The sequence below is a fragment of the Garra rufa genome, chromosome 4 (genome assembly GCF_049309525.1).
Source record: "Garra rufa chromosome 4, GarRuf1.0, whole genome shotgun sequence".
Classification (NCBI taxonomy): Eukaryota; Metazoa; Chordata; class Actinopteri; order Cypriniformes; family Cyprinidae; genus Garra; species Garra rufa.
In genome coordinates, this window is record NC_133364.1 from 9,857,619 (window position 1) to 9,881,404 (window position 23,786).

The following is a 23,786-nucleotide window of genomic DNA, read 5'->3' on the forward strand; positions in this document are numbered from 1 at the left end:
TGGACTGGGACAAAATTTCAGGCCGGGAAATCTCACACTTATCCAGGCCATCCCACACCAAAATTTGAAACCCTGGACAACAATATTTTTCATCATCACATAAAGAAAAGTTGAAATCAACTGGGTAAAATAATTAAATGCTATCTCTTGAACTTCCAATTTGCCTTTTAATCTCTTTTAATCTCTCTGTCTCTCATGTGTGTTTACTTTTTAAACTAATTTTCTTGTATCTGTCACTTTTGTCATAAACACATCTCCACCTTTACAACCACCTATACAGTACAGATCTAAGGTTGGTCTTTTTTAAAGAAGACAATCAGCAGATTATTGCAGAAATACTGAGACCTTTTTAAAGACATGTTTTTGTCAAGATTGTAAAAAGTTGTGATTTTGTAAAATGACACTTGACATTGCTGCTAAGGGGGAGGAGACAGCCACCAGGATGGTTCTTTAGCTTCTAAGATTTCAAAATTATATATAATTTATGATTAGTACTAAAACATTTGATAGAGAAAAGGGCAACAGAAAAAAAGAGGGCCACTACATTAGGACCATGTGTTATTTATTGTCGTAATGTTAAAATTAAAACAAAAATTAGCTACATCTTGAATATATCTTTATTTAAAAATCTTAAAACTAAACATGTTTTGCATTATCATGGGTCATGTTTGGCCCAAAGGAAAATTAACCATGATATTATTGAGCCTATGGTAAACATTGTAACCATGTTTTTTTGTTTTTGTTTTTTTAGGATTGATTCCCATTAGTATAATCACAATTTTATACCATGGTGAAACTATAGTGTAGCAAAACCATTGTATAACTATAGTAAACATGTTTTGTAAAACCACAGTTAATTTTTAATAAGGGTAGCTCCCTAAACCTGTTTTAAAACGATATTTTTTATAGATTAACATTTGTTAGCAGTTCAATACTTAAGTAAACGAAGACAAAACTACAATAGTCTGTTTACAGATGTAACTGACCTGCACTTTAGGTCCTAAACAGGACAGATTTGTCTCTCTGCTCCACCTGGGCACTTCTACTTCAGTCTCGCGTCGTTTTGGCGGACGCGCGGATGCACGGAGCGCGCGCGAGATGAAACGCGTGCCAGTTAAAACTAACCGATTTATGATTTATTAGAGTTTTATTATTGAATGGCTAATTCTGAAATAACCACTTTAGTACATTAGGCCGGCAACAAAAACAATAACAACAACAATATTAAATAATAATAATAAAAATTGGAGGGTAGCGGGCCAAAAATTCTCCCGATGGACAGTCCGCCCCTGGCGACTGCTGTGAGTGCAGGCAGCTAGGGACACCGGCCCTCGCGGCCAAAAAAACGGACCGGCCCACCGGGAATTCTCCCGGTCCTCCCGATTAGCCAATCCGGGCCTGGCAGCCAACCTCGCGTCGCTTCATCTTCCCGCTCATTAAACTATGACAGGTGAGTTACTGCAAACACACGGTCATTGCGACACTGTAAAGTGATTAAACCATGACACCATGTGCTTTTTAAAAACATTTTCATAGGTTAAATATAATGTTTTCGGCTCGGAAAATACGTTATTTTGACTAGAAACAAGAAAGACCGGAAATGTAAACCATCGTTCCAGTCAGGCAGACTTCCGCGTTCGATAGATACGATAGGTTCGATGAATAGAAATAACGTTCCATTAATTTAGATAGATAGATATTCAATTTAAGTTTCTGTGGGTGGAGCCTATTCAAATTCACACTCGTGAATTTAAAGTGAACCTATTCTGAATTTTGGCCCACCCTACCTGTGTCGCAGTGGAGTCTGTGTGCCTCAGGAATGAAGGACTTCTGCAGTTCCTCAGCCTGGAATCATTGTGCTCCTTCTCCTGGATAAGCAGAGCAGCCAATGATTGGCAACCATCTCCATCCCATAAAGCCCTATATCCAAACAAGAGTGGCCTGTAGAGCTCTCTTTCTGTTTAAAGTGCATGTATATATAGAAATACTTCTGCATATGTTTTTACAGAGAGGCACAGAGGATAAGAGGTCCGTGTGTGGGTGTGGAAACGATGTGGTTTCAACCGTAGCGGCCAAAGGCACACTGATTGCAAAAAGCAAGGGGAGCGAGTGAAAAAAGAACAGCAAGAGCCTAAAATAATCGCTGTGTCCATAGGATGGAGAGGCATGGAAAAACGTCTTTTTTCACATCACTTGACTTCATGAAGGTCATAAAGAAAACAAGACCCGTCACTTACATGAATGCGGTGCATTGTCTGGGTTTTGTGGTGAGTTGCACTCAACAATTTGTCCGTCCTACTTGGGAATGGCATTATCATAAGCAAAGTTTGCTTTAGCGCACATAAATCTACTCTAACTACGTGACTGCGCATAGGGGTTAGGTTATAAGAATGATATGTGACATGGAGAGAGAGAACTAGAGCGCTATTTACCTGTGTAAAACTCAGCTGAAGGTGTAGCTATGCTTGATTTGTTTATGATACTCTGGTCCTATAATATCAGAACAGATTTGGAGAAATTTAGCATTACATCACTTGCTTACCAATGCTCTGCACTGAATGGGTGCCAACAGAATGAGAGTCCAAACATTTGATAAAAGCATCAGAATAATCCACACAACTCCAGTCCATCAAATAAAGTCTTGAGAAAAAAAAAACATTTTTGTTTAGAACTGTTTTTGCTTGTAAACAGTGTTTGATTTGTGCATATTTCTCTCCTGGTTCAGATTAGATGACTTTATTGAAGAAAGCAGTATTATGGTAAGTGGAATTGTATTTTAGCCAGGAAAAAGTTTTTTTTGAGTCATGTGGATTACATTACAGTTGTTTGGACTCTCATTCTAGCGGCACCCATTCACTGTAGAAGATCCATTGGTGAGAAAGTGACGCAATGCATTTCTCCAAATCTGTTCAGATGAAGAAACAAACTCATCTACATCTTGGAAAGCCTGAGGGTGAGTACATTTTCATTTTCTTTTTAAAGCAATTATGTCTTTTGTATCCCAAGTCTAATCACTTAGAAAAGTACCAGCACACTTCTCCCCTTCAAACGCTCAATTGGAGGTGTCATTCATTTCTGGAGCACAAACTGTGCTGGATGAGTTACGCCTTTAAAGTTTCATACTTAAGGTTGGCAGTTTGTTGAAATCCCTAACCTTTAGTTTGAGCAATAGTTATGGCGATGCTTGCCTTAGCAAGCAGAACTAATGATAGATTGAACGGAACGAAGAGAGACTGATCTTTTCTGCTGACGCTAGTCTTTTTTGGAAAAAAACATATTAGCAAATTACAGACAGACAGGCAGACCTGCGCTGGGATTTTACCTATATACCGTAAATCAACGTGTTGCTGAAAATTAACAGGCTCGTTGAGAGTTAAACAACTAATTACAAGGCCATTATTAAGTGCACACTCACACACTTACAAAGCAGTAGAAAGAAGCAGACGTGTAAGAGCTATTACAAGCTCTGACAGGTTTCTGGAGGATGATCTTACCTGGAGCTTCAAAAACAGCCGTGGATGAAACGGCAGCTCGAAAGAATGTCTGTCTGTCCTGATCGAACCGAACAATGTCAAGATGCACTGAAATTACTTTATTTCAGCGAGCTTGCGCTCATGTTATATATAGGTAATGAATGGAGCAATTCTGAGAAGGGTTTTGGAACCGAGTCAGAGCCCGAGGACTGGAGCTGGGTTTGATTATGCACAGGAGTGAGCGGGTCCTGGGATGTTTGTCAGATAAAAGCTGCGTTTCGAACACATCACGCTTTTTAGCTTGTCTCTATCGTGGCCATTTTGACATGCTTACATTCTGCTTACAATTGATCTGCCGTGGCAGACGTGAGGGAGAGGGTTCAAAGGCCTCGCATTCCCACGACAGCCGCAGTGTCAGTCAGCTCGCCGTTTCCACAGAGAGACGGGTTCCTTAACCCGTGCGAAATGAAACTTTAGAAGGTCCCTTATAATACCTTCATCCCTCAGTGTTGTTACAACAATTGGGATGGGAAAAGGGCTCAGCAGATTGAGATGTTATCGATACTTTTGTCAGAATCTTTCACACTCATTGCCAGCAGAAAGCTCCAGATGTCAGAGGTGGGCACGCAGCGGTAGATCAGGCCCATATGTGCGCCGTGACTCAGGAGTCGAGCGCCGCAGAATGTGTGTTCTGGAGAAATGGAGTTGGGCCTGACCCGCCGGCCCCTCCACGCTCGTTAAAGCAATATCTTCACATGTGGAAATCTGATACGCCTCTACTGCGTGTTTGTCCTCCATTGTCATCTACCGTTCGTTCAGTCTCTCCATATGTGTGCGGGACTGTGGCTGCACCCCACCAGAGCCCAGAGCCAAAAGCATGATTGTCGTATTTATGCATTTGTAGGGCTGCAGCAATCTCTGTGCGGCACAAAAGTTTTCTGAATCAAGTTACAGCGCTCTGCTCTTCAAAACCGTGTTGTTAAATGATACTTTTTTATTGCTTTTTCATAAACGTTGCATATCATTGAGTAATGCTTGGTATGTATGATTTCATTTTATGCAGTAAGGGTTGACGTAAATGTGATTCATTTGTAACTATTTTAAACAAAATGTACAGTTCTTCTATAATTATATATTTAACCTGTTGAATTTAAACAGCTTTTTAAAATTCTTTTGAACAACAAAAATCAACAAAAAATGTATCTCTGTTATTTTATATATGTGACCCTGGACCACAAAACCAGTCATAAGAGGTACATTTTTGGAAATTGAGATTTATACATTATCATTGATGTATGGTTTGTTCAATAGGACAATATTTGGAATCTGAGATTATAACTAATCAAAAATTAAGTTGTAATATATTTATGGATACAGTGATGCCAAAGGTCAATTTTCAGCATCATTACAAAACTTTTCAAGAGTTTAGAAATATTCATATACAAAGTTTTACTTGCACATATGAGTAGAAAACGTCACACACTGGTTATTTTTTAATGTTGTTGAAAGAAGTCTCTTGTGCACACCAATGTTGTAAAATATAGTAAAAAGATTTAAAAAATGTATTCCTGTAATGGCAAATCTGAATTTTATCATTATTACTCCAGGCTTCAGTATCACATGACCCTTCAGAAATCATTCTAATATGTTTATAACAAGAATAATCAATTAATAACTGAATACCAGTCATAACTGAGCCCAAAATCAGCATATTAGAATGATTTCTGTAGGACCATGTGAGTTATAATGCTGAAAATTCAGATTATCCATCACAGGAATATAAATAAATTACAATATTATTGTTTTTATTGTATTTTACAGCCTTGGTGTGCATAAAAGACTTCATAAGAACACCATTAAAACAAAAGTAAAACTTTGTATATGAATATTTCAAAACTCTTGAAAAGTTTTGATTAGGCTTCCAAAGTATACCCAGCCTGCCACAATAAAGATCATCTCTCTTATAAAAACTAATTACTACATCTTTATTGGCTGACTAATAGGAGCAGCGGTTGGGACACTAGTCCAAGTGTTCGTCAAATGGGAACGCGCTGTTGGAAGACTGTGGTTTCTCTCCCTCCCCTGTTCCGAAGCTGGAGAGATGGGGAGGGCAGGCCCATGAGTAGGCAATGCACAAACTAGTCAAAACTCAGTCTTTCACCCCCCTGCCTGCGGACCGAAGCAGTCGCTAGAGTTTCCTCGTCGTCTGCTTTTTAGTGCTTTCTGTAAGCACCAGAGTTTTAGGCGAAACAGCCTCTGGAAAGAAAAGAGGGGGAAAGTTTAAAAAGGTTTCCGTGTGTCCTGCGCAAAAGGAGGATTTAATGCAGAACTGCAAAAAAGTTGTGAATGCATGAGAGCTCTGTGAGGTGGACTGATTGACTCCAGACTGCTTTTGTCTACTAATTTCTCTAATAAGGAGGAAAAGGCTTTTGTCGCTCCTGTTGCGCACCGCTAGCGCGGCGCGTTTGTTTGCGCTCTTGTCAAACTTTCGAATGTTTAATTGACACCTGTTGCGTGACGTCGCCCGGTAAGTCTATCAAAACTTTTACCTCGAAAAAAAGTTTACCTCGAGTGATTTTCGCGGAAGTTTTTTTTTTTTTTTTTGCCAGTGGACAGCGCCGGACTGTTTTGGAGTATCTGAATGAAACGCAGAAAAACAGTGGAAACGCAAATGCCAAGTTGAATTGATCGGAGGTGGATTTGTTTCGTATTTTCAGAAGTAACTCCTACTTTGTATGCGCTTCAAAAGAACATCACGTAGAGGAGAAGACCAGGTTCATCTGTCAGGACTTCAGCTCTGGAACTTTGGAGGAACTTTTGGAGACCTACGCTGAACGGATAGATCGTGATCTGCAAACAAGTAACAAGTAAGTTGTAGATACAATCAAACGTAAAAGTTGTATTGTTTGGAAAGGATGTTTGATGTTGATGTTGCCTCAAGCTTTGCTTGTTTTAAGAGAAGTAGCCTACCTTCAAAAAAAAGTCGGTCAGCGAAACTGACTTCATAAACACTATTCATCTCAAAGTTCCTACAAAAATATGTTTTTTTGCCCAAGGCATATGAGAGCGAAGTGAGTTGTAACACCATCAATTTGAGCAATTAGAAATGAGCAACAGGAGTAAAATCTCTCATACATGTCTACCATCTTTCTGAGGTGACAGTACAAGTTGTAAGACTCTTTGTTTAGCTAAATACAACGTGACATAAAAGGTAAAACAGTGTGTACTGTATTGTATTTAACGTCTGGATCATAGATGTCGACAAACTTAGTATCATCTGAATCAACAGGTTGACATCTACACAAACGTTCCTCTACATGTTTTAGTTAAAAACTGAAATATTAACCAGACCAGAGAGGGTTTTAACACTTTTCTAAAATTGCAAAAATGGCAAAGTGTATATAGGCCTAGGTTTGACACAGCGCTAAGAGTGTCTAACATTCACACAGTTATGTTTCATGTATTTCTACTTAGCCGTTCTTTTTATGAACAGCTTTACTTGCGAGATAAATGATTTCTGTTTGTTTACCTTTTGGCTAAAACATGCATGGACAAGGAGTGATATAATTTTAGTATTATTCTGAGCTAGAAAATTACCACATACCACAAGATAATGTGCATGTTTTCTATTAGTGTTACAGCCCTCTTTTGTACTTACAACTCTCCGCACCCCTGTTTGGTACTTGACATTAATTTACATAGGTTAAGGGTAAATTCTAGATTTATAACGTATTTAAATATGGTAACAGACAAATATGAAAATGCTACTCTACAAAAAGCTGAGACACACAACGCGTTACAGACGTTTTATATGTTTTACAACACTCGCCGTTCTCCGCTACTTTGATTGTTTACTAATTGTTGACATAAAGAACACTCGTATCCTTTTAATGTTTTAATGGTCTAAAGTTGGCTTGTTTTAGATGACTCACGCTGACTGGGATACTATAATGATCTGACTCACTTACCGTCTTTCCTCTCAATGGATGTGGGGCACATCTTTCAAACTGAGGTCAAATGTTTGAAATGACTTTATCGTGATTGGGATCGTGCAAAAACACTTCATGTAATGTGTTGGAGCTGAAAAAATGATCGACAGTTGCTGACTTTTGGTGCAGCTATTAAATAAGCCATCTGCAGTCTGTCAATGAAAAGGATCTCTTGGCCATTTGGAAAGCGCCAGAGTCCAAATTATGGGAGTTTGAGAAAGCCAGACTTGAACCTTGACGCCAGGATTTTAAAGCGTCTATTCTTTTACATATAACTGATGTTATATATGTGTGCGTATGTGTGTTTCCAAACGTTTCAGTAACCTCAGAAATTAGATTACAAATTAGTCACGGCGCGCCAAGTGTGTACGCTAAAGAACGGAAGTCATGTTCGCCTTCAGGAGGTAACCATAGAAACAGTACGCTGCGTAGCCGCTTGACGTCGGGACAGGGTATAGGTAAAACATAAATATTGTGATTATTTATATTTTATATAAATAATAGCATTTTTATATATTTTATATCATTTATAGCATTTTATAATATATACACACACATATTACTATTTACGAAATGATTGGTGTTTTGTGTAAAACGTCGAAATGAAATCTGTTGTGCGAAAATTAATTTAATAATTTGGAAAGGGCATTAATCTGAGATTACTTTTTCATTTAAATGTGTAGCTGTCCAAGTCATTTGCCTTGTTAAAAGACAACAAAACGAAGGTAATTCACTTTTTTTTTTTTTTTTTAACACACTTGGCACATATATGTGACCCTGGTCCACAAAACCTGTCCTAAGGGTCATTTTTGTTTTGATTTAGTTGTATGCATCATCTGAAAGCTGAATAAATAGGATAGGACAATATTTGGCCAAAATACAACCGTTTGAAAATCTAAGAATCTAGAATCTGAGGGTGCAAGAAAAAGAAAAAGAAAAAAGAAAAACGCCTTTAAAGTTGTGTAAGTTAAGTTCTTGGCAATGCATATTACTAATCAAAAATTTATTTTTATATGTTTACAGTAGGAAACTTACAAAATATGTTCATGGAACATGATCTTTACTTAATAGTCTAATGATTTTTGGCATAAAATATATTTGCTACAAATATACCCGTTCTACTTAAAACTGGTTTTATGGTCCAGGCTCACATAAGACAGCAATACTTTAAAACTTTAACCTTAAATATTTAACTTAAACAGTTGAGCAGCTGTTTTGAAAATCTAGAATCTGAGGGTGCAAAAAAAAAAAAAATCTGAATATTAAGAAAAAGCCTTTAAAATTGTCCAAATTAAGTTCTTAGCAATACATATTACTAATCAAAAAATTAATTTTGATATGTTTACAGTAGAAAACTTACAAAATATCTTCATGAAACATGATCTCTACTTAATATCCTAATGATTTTTGGCATAAAATACATTTGCTACAAATACACCCGTGCTACTTAAAACTGGTTTTGTGGTCCAGGGTCACATAAGATAAAACTTTAAAACTTTAACCTTAAATATTTAACTTCAACATTTGAGCAGCTGGGAGAACGTACAAACTGTAATACATTTGAGTCTTAATGTGTTCGAAAATAGCACTCAGTTAAATTTCTGTGGTATTTTAAAGGGTCAACAAACTTCAGCGCTTCTGTTTTGTTTCATTATTATGGATATTTCTTGTTTTGCCCTCTCAGCAGTATTTGAGTTTCTGTGTGTTTGTGTAATGCAAAGCTACCTTTTCAGTGCCTCTGGAACGATAAGAAGATTCTTGTCTGCTCGGGCCAAAATAGTTTCTAACCGCAAAAATATAAACAGGTGTCGTTTAACCAAACACGTGAAGATTTAGATGTACTCTGAGGCTCTCTTTTATCAGCTCGAGCTGAGGAACAGACAGTGGGAAGCAATATCTCCTGTTGTGTGTATAAACGCTGGCTGCGGGTTTCATTCCCCTATGTCGGTCGTATAATTCATGTGTTTGTGTTTTACCTTTTCTCCCTGCCAGAGACTGTATTTGTGCAGGTTTAATTGATATGCGGGCCTTGGCCAGATGTGCTGTTTGTAAGTCCTTATCGATACTTAAAAGTGAAGTAAAGCACATTCTCACACACGTAATGCACTTTTTCCTCTCTAACAGACCACTTTTAGAGCTAGTGGAGTTTCTAACTGAGGTTAAGAGGGTCCACGGAGTCTTGTGCTTTAATTTGGCGTGCCATTTCCTTTTGAAATCGTACGCTATACACCCTACTTCGGGTAAGAGCAAACAGGCATCCGCATTGCACTTGATTATTCCCATTTGTTCTGCGGCGACGTGGTGATTTGAATCAGCATGAATCTGAAAATGTGTTATCCATGGTGCGGTAAGTATCTAGAGGATGTATATGGAAGTGTGTTTGTTGAGGTTTCCCCTCTGTTAATTAGTTTTAAAAGAGTTTGTGGCCGCTTTCTTTGATCACGCTGCCTAAAGCCTCGTTTTTGAAGGGAAAGGGGTCGGATATCTGATCAAGAGCTGGCTGTTTAGCGTTCAGATGTTTTTAGGCTCGCTCCTACCTCGGCCCAGGGTTTTCCCCTTTTCTCCTTTATATGTGTCTATCTGTTTTTCTGGTATTTGGAATGTGACGGGGGCTGGGTTGATTAAGACATTGATTCATTTAATGAAATGTTTGAGTTCTGGGGTGGAATGAGAAGCTGCAGACACCAGTTTTGTTTCTGTGGCCAAAGCTCTGGGAAACCTCTCAAAAGCTGATTCAGAGAGATAAAACCGTCAACAGCCCACCTGCACAAGCCAACCTGCCTCTCTTGCCTGAGCACGCGCTTCACGCACACACATATACATCCCCTATCATCCGCAGCACACACTCTTTGGCTCTCTTGTCTGTTTTTTTCTTTCTCTCTTGCTTACCTTTCTTTCTCTCACTCACTCTCAGCACAGACGCAATCGCAATCCGAATGCATCCTTCTCTTGAAACACAGCCGTACCAAATATGTAGTAAGTTAAGCGATCTGTGAGCTTGTTCTTTGATGTTCCTGATCACCAGGATCCAGATGCCTCTCAAAAGTGTGATAATACTCCCCACCAGGCCCTGCAGTCCATTGAGAGGTTGGGTCTCTTTCTTTCAAGTGCAAGTACCACCCCCTGCTCACCAGCACTTGTCTTGGCCTCTGACTCTATCATGTAAGCTTTGCTGTGAGTGATTTGGGGACTGATAAAAGTGCCCACAGCCTGATGTGTCTGGCATTGATGTGTGCACATGACCCTTTCATCCACATGCTAAGAAAAAAGATGGTGTGGTGATGTGTGATCCCCAAGATCAAATCAATGGCTTTTGTGGTCTTTTGTGAATGAAATTTGGAAGATGCTATCAAATAGATGCAAAGGGCCACACAATTCGAATTTATTTAACTTAAGTTATCTATCTATCTATCTATCTATCTATCTATCTATCTATCTATCTATCTATCTATCTATCTATATATATATATATATATATATATATATATATATATAAACTATTATTTACATATATATTACATTTTTACATTACATTATGTATTTATATATATTATATTATATATAATATATATTATACTATACTACTATTATTTATTTATTTTAGGGGGAAATAATGCAAAGAGCAAAAAATAATTTGACATATTCAGCTAAAAATATTTCCATTTCCATTAATTATATTATGTATGTATATATATATATGTTTATTAATTTTCATATATGAAACAATTTGTTACAACTATAGATGCAATAGTCTAAATAAATGCATTCAATTATTTTGGGCCCTTTTAAATTCATTTTAAATTATAAAATATATATATATATATATATATTTAGCTTTTCATTTATGCTTAAAAAAGCTTTTTTTTTTCACACATACTACTTTTTATACCATGTGTATTCAATAGTCTAAGGACCCAAAATGATTTTTTTTTGACAAATATTGGCATGTGTATATGATATACAGATATATATATATAGATAGATAGATAGATAGATAGATAGATAGATAGATAGATAGATAGATAGATAGATAGATAGATAGATAGATAGATAGATTTAATAAATGTATTATATTACATTTTATACCATTTTTTATTTTATGTAAGCTTTTCTTTGTTACAATCTATGTAATTTTGTGTCATCTATTTAAACATGGTAAAATTGGGTTAAATACAGAAGACAAAAAAACATCCATATTCATAGCTAAAATTATAAATTAGCCGAAACGTTTAATAAACAACTATGCACAGGTTGTGTGAAATGGCAGTTCTGCGAAGTTCATGCAGATTCTGGACTATAGGTCAGGCGTCACATGAACAGGAGCTTATGGGATCATCGTTTTCTCACTCTCCCAGACTTATAATGCAGCGTAAACTCAAATCTAGACTTGCTGAGCAACTATTTAACAGTTCTGCATTGCACTGCACTTATTTTTCACCAGAGATTACGGCCTCCTGACTGGAGCTGTTTTCTAGCTTGTAATCATGTCAGAGACAGTGTTATTTGTTCAGATGCTCACAAGAAGCTCCAGGTGTGCAGTGCACTCTTTAAAACATGCCACTATTTCAACACTGCCTTGAAAATAGAAGCCTGTGTTCATTGATTACAGACATCCAGACTGTGAAATGCTCCTGCCTTTCAGCCGTTGAAGGGCACAGCGTATCGACATCGTGTCCGGCCTGTCTGTCCGTGTGTTTACCTTCATCACCTGTGCCGCGTATTTTGACCTGCGTCAGCATCTATCGCTCACAAACACATGTGTATTGACGTCCTGTCCAGACACAGAGACAGCCATCAGCAGAAGTGCTGCGCGCATCTCAAAGACATCATGAGTAATGCGGAAATTACAGTGGCGGTTGATGCGGATTTAGCATGACGTCTATCAAGTGCCAAAGAACAGCTGTCATAAGCACTGTCACCGTTTGCCCTTAAGCTTGTTTATAGCTAGCTACCTGCATAATAACACGTTTTAATGCCACAGACATGAGAAGGTAACTCTATCGCCCCCTTGAGTTTACTGTAATGTTAAGTATGCATTCATGCATTCAGACTTTATAGTTTCTTCCTACTTTCTATGCTTTCTATGCACAGTAAAACAGTGGCTGTGGATGTTACCAGCAGAATAAAACATACATGATGTTTCTCCCCACCAGGATGTATTGTCAGTGCACCATGGCGTCGGCCCAGTGTAAACACAGCTGTATGTGACACTTCTGGCCAGCTGTTAATTTGTGAGTGTGTGTTCACCACGAGAAGATTCCCCGTCGGCTATTTAGCAGAATTCAGGGATATTCCCGCACATTAATCAGCTAAGCAAATGACTCGCTGCTTATGATTAAGATTTAAGAGTTTTTCAGAGGAGATTTTATAGATATAGGCTGTGATTGTGTGTGTTTGCGTGTGTGTTTAAGCACTTTTAGGCCTGTGGAGTCCTGCTCGAGATTTCAAAGTGCTGTAATAGATAAAAAGCCATGCGTGTGAATCTCTCCCCCTCGCTGTTAGATAATGATGTGCAAAATTGCTTGTCTTGATGGTGAGTCTTTGAGTGTGGCCTGGGCAGCAGGACGGGTTTGAAGCGCGGCAGGGTTTCTGTGAGTTGTTGAAGGGTGCAGGAGTGGATGATCTGCCTTTTTCTCCTGGTTTTATGCCCTAATTGAGCTCTGCTATGGCTCTGAGCCTGGCTCAGCAGTGTTTACAAAGTCTCTTCTGTAAGCGCGATATTAGTGTTTGCGTGTTTGTATGCGTGTTTGTGTATTCACATGTACATATTTACAAGGGATGTGCACCGGAGTGCCTGGAAGCGACAGCAGTGATGGATCGTGAAAACACTGTTTGCGTAGTATTTTTGTCTTGTTTTTCGGTACAAATTAGTAAACATTTTTAAATCAAGAAATATTTACTTGATTTAAGAAACATTTATTTGTTAAGTCTGGTTTTCTGGAAAATGTGTCTAAAATAAGTGAGGCGAATGCAAGTAGAAAATGGCTTTTTGTAACGTAGCAACAGTAATGGGTCATCATTTTTAGTTTTGTAGGTTTTTTTGCCATTTTGGATGGTAACTTGTTAAAAACAACTAGATAGAGCACAATATAATCGAACAGGGTCTTTATTTTTCTTTTTATGATTTTATAAACAATTCTAATTATATATGCATATTATGTTTTTAATGATATATGTGACCCTGGACCACAAAACCAGTCATAAGTAGCACAAGTATATTTGTAGCAATAGCCAAAAATACAGTCCATGGGTCAAAATTATTGATTTTTCTTTTATGCCAAAACTCATTAGGATATCAAGTAAAGATCATGTTCCATGAAGATATTTTGTAGATTTCCTACCATAAATATATCAAAACTTACTTTTTGATTAGTAATATGCATTGCTAAGAACTTAATGTGGACAACTTTAAAAATGTGATTTTCTCAATATTTTGATTCCAGATTTTCAAATAGTTGTACAGCGGCCAAATATCTCGTCCTATCCTAACAAACCGTACATCAATGAAAAGCAATTTTCTCAATGTTTTGATTTTTTTTTGCACCCTCAGATTCCAGATTTTCAAATAGTTGTATCTCATCCAAATATTGTCCTAACAAACCGTACATCAATGGAAAGCTTATTTATTCAGCTTTCAGATGATGTATAAATCTCAATTTTAAAAAATTAACCCTTATGACAGTTTTTTTTACGTGCATTTAATTTATGGACATGATTTCTTTCTTATTTCTGCTAATTTAAACATTACTATTAGGATGTTGTGTGTTTTCATTCTCTACCATATTTAACTGTGCTTTTGATTTTGCATTAATTATTTTGATTGTGCAATTCCAAACGTTCATGCTTCAAGACACTGAAAAATTGTTCCATACAATGCAATAGCAAAAATATGTCCATCTGCAGGCTGAACTTTTGATCTTCCCCTGGTTATGTACTGGTTAAGCTAGTTAAGACGTCTGGTAATGATACCAGCACACAAACATACCATGCTGGAGAGCGGCATCAAAAACATGCTGGTCTTCAAAGCAGGGTATGATCAATGCTTGTCTATACTAGTCTTGCATTAGGCATGCTAGCTCACAAATGGAAAGATTTCCATTCAATCAGTATTGCCAGAGATCTGTAATGCGATGTTGTCATTGGCAGGGTTTCAGCATGCTTTATGTCATTAATGCTGCTGCAAGTAAGACTTTTTTTGCTTAACTCATCAAAACAAGAACATTTTAGTTGTAGATCTAAACCAAAAAGTTCTTTTTGCACTAAGACTTCAGGCTGCATTTCATCATATGCGATTGTTTCTGTGAATACTGTTGGAGAGTTCAGGTGTGTATGCATTCATAAATGTTGCTGTAGAGCAAACGAGTATTATAATGCATTATGCATTTGTCTTTTTTTCTACAGCGATGTGTTGCAATTGTAGGCTTCTGACAGGGGCAGCACTAAAGAGCTGCCGGGGGATTTGGGTGAGAGCAGGCGGTTCTGCTCTGCACATTTGAACACATTGAGTGAGGAATAGGGTTTAAGGAGTGAGCTAAGGAGATTGCGAGGGCACTAGCAGAGCGCCGGTAATAGACTGGTATAATAGCTGTGTAAATCCTGCTTGAGCCTAGACACACACACACACACACATACACTCACATATGGCCACGCTTTCTCTAAAACACTCTCATTTTCTCCTCTCACATGTTTTCTTGTTCTTGCACCAACTGAAACACAATTTCCCCACAGTTTAGCTTCACACACATACACTCGCTAGACGAGAGACTGACCTCGCTGCCCCGGCCCTCACAGCAGCCTTAATTGGTGTCATTAAGAGCTCTGAAAGCCGGGAGATAATTGGCCAGGCCCACTTGAGCAAACAGGACTTCAATGGAGTCATTTAACAGCGTGATAGGGTGAGGGTCTGGGGAGTCCTGGGAAGAGGGCTGACAGCGAGAGAGGGGGAAATGGGGTGTTTGGGTTAAAAAAGGGTTTCTCTTAAACAAGATTTTTGGGGGCAAATGGTGGGAGTTCACCTAATCTAGCGCTGTGACCTAGTAACACTGAAACACAATGTGCTGTTATTGTTCCAAATTTGCCTGCTCTGAGATGGCTCTCTAAAAATACTTAGTTTTATAGATTAGGAGGCAGTGCTAAACGGCATCTAAATGTTAAGTTGTGTGTATTCGAGTATTGTGTTCTTGTTAGTACTGTTTCCTGAAGCAACTATCAGTATTAAAAGAATAGCACACTCAAAAATTCAAATTCTATCATTAATTTTTAATTTTTTTACATTTTGTTTAGTCATAGTTGTTCATCACTGAGTCGCTGAACAGTTCTGAACAGTTAAACTGCCCGCTGTTCTTTAGAAATATCTTTTAGGGTCCCACAAATTCTTTGGTTTTTCAACATTTTTGTGTATTTGAAACCTTTCCAACAATGACTGTATGATTTTGAGATCCATCTTTTTTTTACACTGAGGACAACTGAGGGACTCATTTGCAACTATTACAGAAGGTTCAAACACTCACTGATGCTACAGAAGGAAGCACGATGCGTTAAGAGCCAGGTGTATAAACTTTTGAACAGATGTGTTCATTTTTCTTATTTTGTCTAAATGTCATATTTTTTCATTTAATACAGCCCTTCAGAAGCTACAAAAGATACTTGCATGTTTCCCAGAAGTCAAAATAAGTTAAATTTACCCTGATCTTCAAATTCAAATGTTCTCACCCCCCAGCTCTTAATGCATTGTGTTTTCTGTAAATGCTATTGGAATGATTTTAAAGCCATATATTTATTTTTATAGTTATCATCCTTGGTGCAAACAGGCCTTTTGTGCTACATTTACAAGTAAAGGTTCCAAAAGGAAATTTGACCAGCGAATGCAATAGAAGAACCTACACAAAAAGAACCACTTTTTTTCTATGTGTGAGAACATTTTTGTAATCGAAGAACCTTTTCCACTATAAAGTACCTTATGTGCAAAAGGCAACATTTTATGGATGTTAAAGGTTCTTCATGGAACCATGGTACCTCAAGACCTGCAGCTTATGTGCTTGTGTTTAGTCACAGTTTTATTGCCTAAAATAGTTTGTTTAATATTTGTACTCTTTTTCTCTAATTTTATAATGCAAGTTATTTAAATGTGATGTAAACGTAAGCTCTGTTCCGTATTGTTGCTATTTTAACCATAAATAAAGGCTGAATGAAAGATGTCTCAGACTAAACGTGCAATAGAACTTGTGGTTTTGTTTGCTGAAATTCAGAAGCAGACTCTGAATGGCCTTTATAAAGTGAATAGAGACCTGCATGTGCCTGTGTCCTCAGTTGTGCGGAGCCGTGGTGGGCTCTGTGGGGGCATCAGGATGTTCGGAGGGACTCGGAGCAGCAGCAGGTCTTTTGTAGGATTCATTTAAGACCGAGGTTTCCCACTCCACTGCCACAACATTGTGGCTTTTATTAGAGTCCCCTCACATGCTCACAGCCAGATTCACACACTCGGCAAGGAAAAAAAACTTCCAGTGCAGTGCACTCCGTCTACTTCCCTTAACATGCTGATTTGTGCTTTTTTTTCTTCCTCATACATCTTTCTTTTTGTTCCTTTGTAAAATTGTACTTTTCTTTCAGCTTTTATGTGTCTTGCTATTTTCTGCTTTCTAACAACATCCCTAATAACTCTCTTTCTAAATTTCACCTCATTGTGAGCTAGTTTACAGAAACACGCCGACTTCGACGCTGTTCAAATGGGCGAGTGGAATTTGGGGTACCATTAATCCACTGTGCGGCATTTGGGAGCAATTTGGCATTTTGCATCATCGCTTTCTTTCTGCTCTTACCACCTCTCCTCCGCCACCAACTCGCTCTCTTGGTCGGATGATGAAAAGATGGATTCTAACCCGCCATTAATGAGGATTAGCGGGGCAGGGAATGTTTGTCAGAGAGCCAAGCAGATCAAAGATGCTGCTCAGCGGACCGTGAACTCCTCCAAACCCGTGATACCAAGAGTATGTGGTCGTTTACACGAGCAAAACAAACAACCAAGCAGCAACACCCCTGGACAAAGCGCCGGGTGTCGTGGCTCGTCTCTAACGCCAGCGAGGCACATCTTTACCGCCTGACCCCGAATGACACAGCAGGGGCCCGCGGTGTGTGTCCCGGGCCGGACGGCTGTGTTGATCTATTGTAAATCACGCCTCTTTCAGCCGGCCAACCCAAACACGGCCCCGGTGAATGGGACTCGTTGGACTGCTGGTGTGGTCCTCCGTTTATTTGCCTCCACATCCACGGAGGCTCTTTTAAAGAGCCATTTAGAGCGTGCAGAGGCCTCGAGACGACGTTTAAAGCAGACGTGGCGGAAGGGCCACGGCGCTGGAGACACAACAGGTGCTGCGTTTTGCATCTGTGTGTGTATCCGAGCATGTTGGTCTGAATGGTTACTGTGAGTTAAGGCTCCCTCGGTGGTGTTCTGCATTCCAGGAGTGTCATGATTATCACCATCATTGTTATTACAATGCAAACAGACAGATGTTTAGATAGATGGAAATTGACGTGCAGTCGGGAGGAAAAATTATTCATGGATGAAAGATATGGGTTTTGGATGTATTTATATATGTGACCCTGGACCACAAAACCAGTCTTAAGTAGGAGGGGTATATCTGTAGCAATAGCCAAAAATACATTCTATGGGTCAAAATTATTTTCTTTTATGTCAAAAATCTTTAGGATATTAAGTAAAGATCATGTTACATGAAGATATTTTGTACATTTCCTACTGTAAATATATCAAAACTTACTTTTTCATTAGTAATATGCATTGCTAAGAACTTCATTTGGACAACTTTAAAGCTGATTTTCTCAGTATTTTGATTTTATGGCTCCATCAGATTCCTGATTTTCAAATAGTTTTATCTTCACATTTTTAAACCTTTTATAATACCTTTTATAATTTTATAATAAGAGTCAGTATGTTTTTAAAATAAGACTCTTATGCTCATCAAGACTGCATTTATATGATTAAAAATACAGTAAAAATGCAAATATTGTGAAATATTATTGCGATTTTGAAATAATTGTTTACTATTTAAATATGTTTTAAAATGTAATTTATTCCTGTGATGCAAAGCTGAATTTTCAGTATCATTACTTTAGCCTTCAGTGTCATGTGATCCTTCAGAAATCATTCTACTATTCTGATTCGATCTTAAGAAACATTTCTTATTAGTAATAATGTTAAAAACTGTTTAATTTTTGTGCCAATCATGATCATTTTTTAGGATTCTTTAATAAATATTTTAAGAGAGCAGCATTTCTTTGAATTTTTGAACTTTGAATTTTTTTTACACATTTTACAAATGTCTTAACTGTCACTTTTGATTAATTTAATCCATCCCAAACTTTTGAACCGTAGCGTGTGTGTACATACATATAAAACTTTAATGCAAAATTATTATTTGATAAGAGAAAATGTTCATTATTCATTGTCAAAGCTGTCAGTAGGGCACAGTTAGAAAATGACTGCACATAATTGATGATTTCGGGTGGACAGTCAAAAGTCAAGAATTTCATTAGCGATGGATTCAGACAGTGAGAGGAACTGCACAGACTGTAAGATGGCACAGACAGACATTTTTGAAAGACAGTCGGTGTAGGCAGACAGACGGGCACACGGATAGACGGGCAAAGCCGTGATGTGAGGGGTGAAGCCTGTTGGAGCGCAGAGAGTGTAAGTGCCCTGCAGGCTTTTCTGCCAGCGTGACGGCTTTCGGCTGCAGCTCTATGCCCTGAGGTCCTCTTGTTCAGCGGTGAGATGGAGCAGCGTGCATGTGTGTATGTGAGAGAGAGACACAGCCGTGTGCAGTGCATGCCAGTTATAGCCTGGCGTTTGTCAGCACCAGATTTGTGTGTGAGAGAAAGAGAGAGGAGCCAAAGTTGGCAAAGTTTTTGTGTGTCAGTGCTTTTTCCATTGTTTATGTGACATGGCTGTTCGTGCCTCTAGTGTGTGTGTTTGTGTGCAACTTTTCCCTGTTCAAGAGAGAAAAGACAACTGAATGATGGTGTTTGCAGAGGAAGATGGACACAAGTCATATCTGGTAGGAAATATCGCCCCTCTATGGCAGCTTCGTGTCACTGCGCCCCCGCCTGTGGGAAAATGGACAGAGAATTGATTTCTAAAAGCTGGAATGCATGAGAAGCAGCACCGAGCGAACGTGTAACACGTTTCTCTCTCTCCGTGCTCGAGCCAAGATGTCAGACAAAAGATGAAATTATTAAGAAGATGAAAAGCAGTATTGATCCAGGGGCTTTTCCTCTTTGTCACCTTGTCCCACAGATCTTTGCTCAGATCACGCTCTGTATCATTGTTTAGGTGAAGGATGGAGGGACGATGGAAATGAGCGCAGGAAGTGTAAGCTCTTTTATTGATCCCGAGCGTGAAGGGGTTTAACTCCCCTACCGAATGGCTCAAAGCATTTCTACACATTCTGTGTATTTACTTTTATTTCAAATCAAATCTAATGTAGACATGTGTTAGTTGGTGCCTGCAGCTACCAGAACAGCTGCTTTGTTGTTTGGTGTCTTTTAGATGTTTAATCTGGGGATTACACTATGCTGATATCTGAAAAAGCATCTTAAACTAGCATAAAGTGGTTACCTGGTTTGCCAACCTGGCCACACTTGTTTGACAAGTACATCTTGTTGGTTTAAGAAAGGTATGGGGCACTTATCAGCTCATCTGACTGGTAAACCAGCTGGCCAAACATCTGAAATCCAACCTGACCAGGCTGGGAGACCAGTATAAACCATCTAAAACCACCAAATCTTTGGCAGGTTTAAGCAGTTTTTCAGCAAAGCTAGCTATAATCTTTGCCAAATCACTTGTTCTCCTTTAAATTATCATTCTCATCTCTTCCACTCTCTCCATCTCCTCATTCAGCATTGTGAGGATAGAGATGCCGCTGCCAGTCATCCGACTGGAGAAGCGTTTCACGCATGCCATACATCAGGGTGATAACTCACTGTCAAGGGAATTGATTTTGGGATCTCTCAGGACGGAGGGCCTTGAATTGTTTCTGATCGTCGTTACTGTCAAGACGGATACCTTGAGCAAGATTAATTCCGTTGTCGTCGTCTTTTCGGTTTTCGGAGTTTATAAAATGATCTCATGCTGGCAGATGTTCTGATGTGAGGACAATGGCTTGAGCCGAAGAGCCGTTCTTGCAGCTGCAGACAGAGGGCGCTCTCTCCTTTAGAGAAAACATGGGGGAGGATTTGGGGAAGACAGATACAGAGGCAAAGATCTGCCCTTAGAGGAAGGCGAGAGAAAGCAGGCACAGAAGGAATGCACTGAGAGAGTTATCTTGAGTCTGATTTTGTGCAGAAAGAGGGAGTGAGAGAGAGAGCATGACAGAAACCGAGACATTAAGGTCAGGTGATATTTAGTACAGCTCAAACATCAAACATCTAACAAATGACAAACTAAATGCATGCATGCCATGGTTTTCTCACAATGCCGATAATCTCAAAATGACCAAATACCAGTCTCTCTATCCCACTCCTGACCCCCACCAGCCCACTTTCCTTGCTGTAATTTATAGCGTGTTAGAGAGGCAGATCATGCACAGAGAGCTCAGGCAGCATGTGTGCATGGGGATTTTTGCAGTTTAGTTAATAGTACATATCATATCTGGATTTCACACCAGCGCTCCCCAGGGATCCGGCTACACTCGCTGCAATTAGACTGACAGTGGGCAGGCAGGCAGGGCTCCCAGCAGAGCCTCTGAGGACCACTAATCAGCCCTGAGAGCACTCTGCGGGACGGAGGGGGTCAGACCTGAAGAAGGACAGATAGAGTGTTCGCTTTTAACTAGCTCAAGTTGTCCTGACAGCGGCTATGAAGATAACTCGAGGCAGAGAATCCAAATTGATCATTAGAATTGGGCATTCTGCTGTCTTTTATGTATTTATTACACATAATTGTGTATATTATATACTATGGTTCTTTCTGGTTCTTGAATCTGATTGGCTGATAGGAGTGCGATATTCTAGTGATATTGGAGCTCCAACTGTTTGACCGTTTGTATTACTCCGCTGGCGGTCATAGTGAGTGTCATGGTGGATGCCCAAATCTGCCTTAAATGTAGATTTAAGAGTTTTTAGGTGAGACTATACTTGTTTAGACTTAAAATATATGGTTTGTTAATTAAGATAACATCTATTTGAAAAAAGAAGAAAAAATATTGCATTTCTGAAATGATTTTTAATTAATTTTCTTACATTTAAAAAGATTAATAAATCATTTGTAACTATAAATAAAACTATATAATAAAATATATTAAATATATTCAAATAAAATGTAAAATAAATATATATATATATAAAAAATATTGTTTAAAATTTTTGTATTAAATAATTTAAATAAATAGTTATTTTTAAATACATTTTAATGTATTATTATTAGTTTTTAAATTCATAACTTAGTTGTTTCAAATCTGATTCTAAATTCAGATTCTAAATCTAAAATGTAGTAGTATGTAGTGTGCAGATGTGGATAGTCTTGACATATAAAAAAAATGAGGTATTATAAATGAGTAAATGTATTGCTCTGTGGTCTCTTTTTTCTTACATAGTAATGTCATGTAAACTAAATAAATAAATAAGATTTCTAAAAAAAAAATGCATATTGCAATGCATATTACTAATCAAAAATTAAGTTTTGACATATTTATTGTAGGACATTTACAACATATCTTCATGGAACATGATCTTTACTTCATATCCTAATGATTTTTGGCATAAAAGAAAAATCGATAATTTTGACCTGTGTAATGTATTTATGGCTATTGCTACAAATATGCCCATGCTACTTAAGATTGGTTTAAGATTGTACAGTCAGGCAGTATCACAAAATAAAGGGCTTAAACATAATGTTTTCCCTTGCATAGCTGTTCACTCCTGATTCAGAAAATGAAGACAAAAATTCCAAGCAGGAAGGACAAAATTCGAACTGATAGCTCTGGGAATTCAAATTATGTAAGTGGCCATCGAGGGGGATTTTAGCCAGGCTCAGGAACAGCCAAAGAGGATTCAAAGAAACATTGGAGAGGGAATCCAGGGATGAAAAGATTTGAAAGGATTTGGGAAATATTAGGTCTTTTTTTTTTAGCTGCAATGATTATTTGCTAGAGCAGTTATGTTTACCATGGGGATTTGCGGCAGCAAGTATGCGTCATAGATGTTTTCTGTAAAAAGCATGTATAATGCATGAGTGCTGATGCTGATAGACTCCTATAGTGGCATAGATGCTGTTTGTGGTCTCTCTCCCTTGTACTTGTAGCTGGGCATTCGAGAGGCAGTCTGAAACTCTTCAGCGCTTCCTGTGTCCGTCATGGCCCATGTCCGTCCTTCAGTACCACACGGCTCAACACACACACAGCCCTCCAGGCTCTCTCTCTGTATGACTTCCCTTTCCCGTTTACCTCTCCACACTCCACATTCCTGTACGCACCTCTGTGATCAATCAGTATCCGTGCCCAGCTGTCTGCTCTCTAGTTCTGCATGGCTACAGACGACACTCGTGTTCTTGGTTCGGGCCCAAACACCAATTTGGGCCGTTCCATTAGTAGCCTGTGAAGGGGGTTGTTCTCTGCGTGTGGGCATTTACCAGATGCTGCTGCCGCTGTGAGAGACGATCATCAATCTGGGTTCAGCTGGCAATGGATTTCCCCCCATCGCGGCCCACATTTGCTCAAACACACGCTTGCCTCTGGTGGATCGCTCAATAACTTTTGAGCAATTAAAATTTCAGAAATATGAGGGAAATCATGCGATTTATTGCATGCTTGTGTTTTCCAGTGCCCACTATTCTTCTTTTTTGGATACTTGAGTCTCTTAGAATAGTTATCATGTAAACATATTTACTGTAGCATAAATCCGTTGGTATTTTAAAAGTTTGGGGTCATTAGTTTGTTTGTTTTTTTCTTAATTAATACTTTTATTCAGCAAGGATGCATTAAATTGATCAAAATTTAAAGTAAGCAGCTTCTGTTGCAAAATATTTATTTGCAAATAAATGCTATTTCTTTAAATATTCTATTCATCAAAGAATTCTAAAACTATCACAGTTTCCACAAAAATGTTCAGTAGCAACGTTAATGATAAAAATTATAATCTTTGAATAAATACAGGAATAAATTACATTTTATATTACATTAAAAAAAATTTAAAGTGAAATTATATTGCACTTTATGTTTTTACTGTATTTTTAATTACAAAAAATGCAACCTTGGTAAGCATAAAAGTCATATTTTAAAAACTTCAGCCAAACCCTTTCAACTTTCAATAGTTG

At 38.3% G+C, this 23,786-nt stretch overlaps 1 protein-coding gene across 1 annotated transcript in view; it reads left to right on the top strand.

Annotated features, from left to right (window-relative positions):
• The first annotated feature begins 5,651 nt into the window (after positions 1 to 5,651).
• Positions 5,652 to 23,786, top strand: part of wnt5b (wingless-type MMTV integration site family, member 5b) — an 88,767-nt gene continuing 70,632 nt past the window's right edge. Inside the window, exon 1 of the mRNA XM_073838610.1 lies at positions 5,652 to 6,340. The gene's annotated coding sequence lies outside the window, so the exon portion shown is untranslated. The remainder of the gene's footprint in view (positions 6,341 to 23,786) is intronic.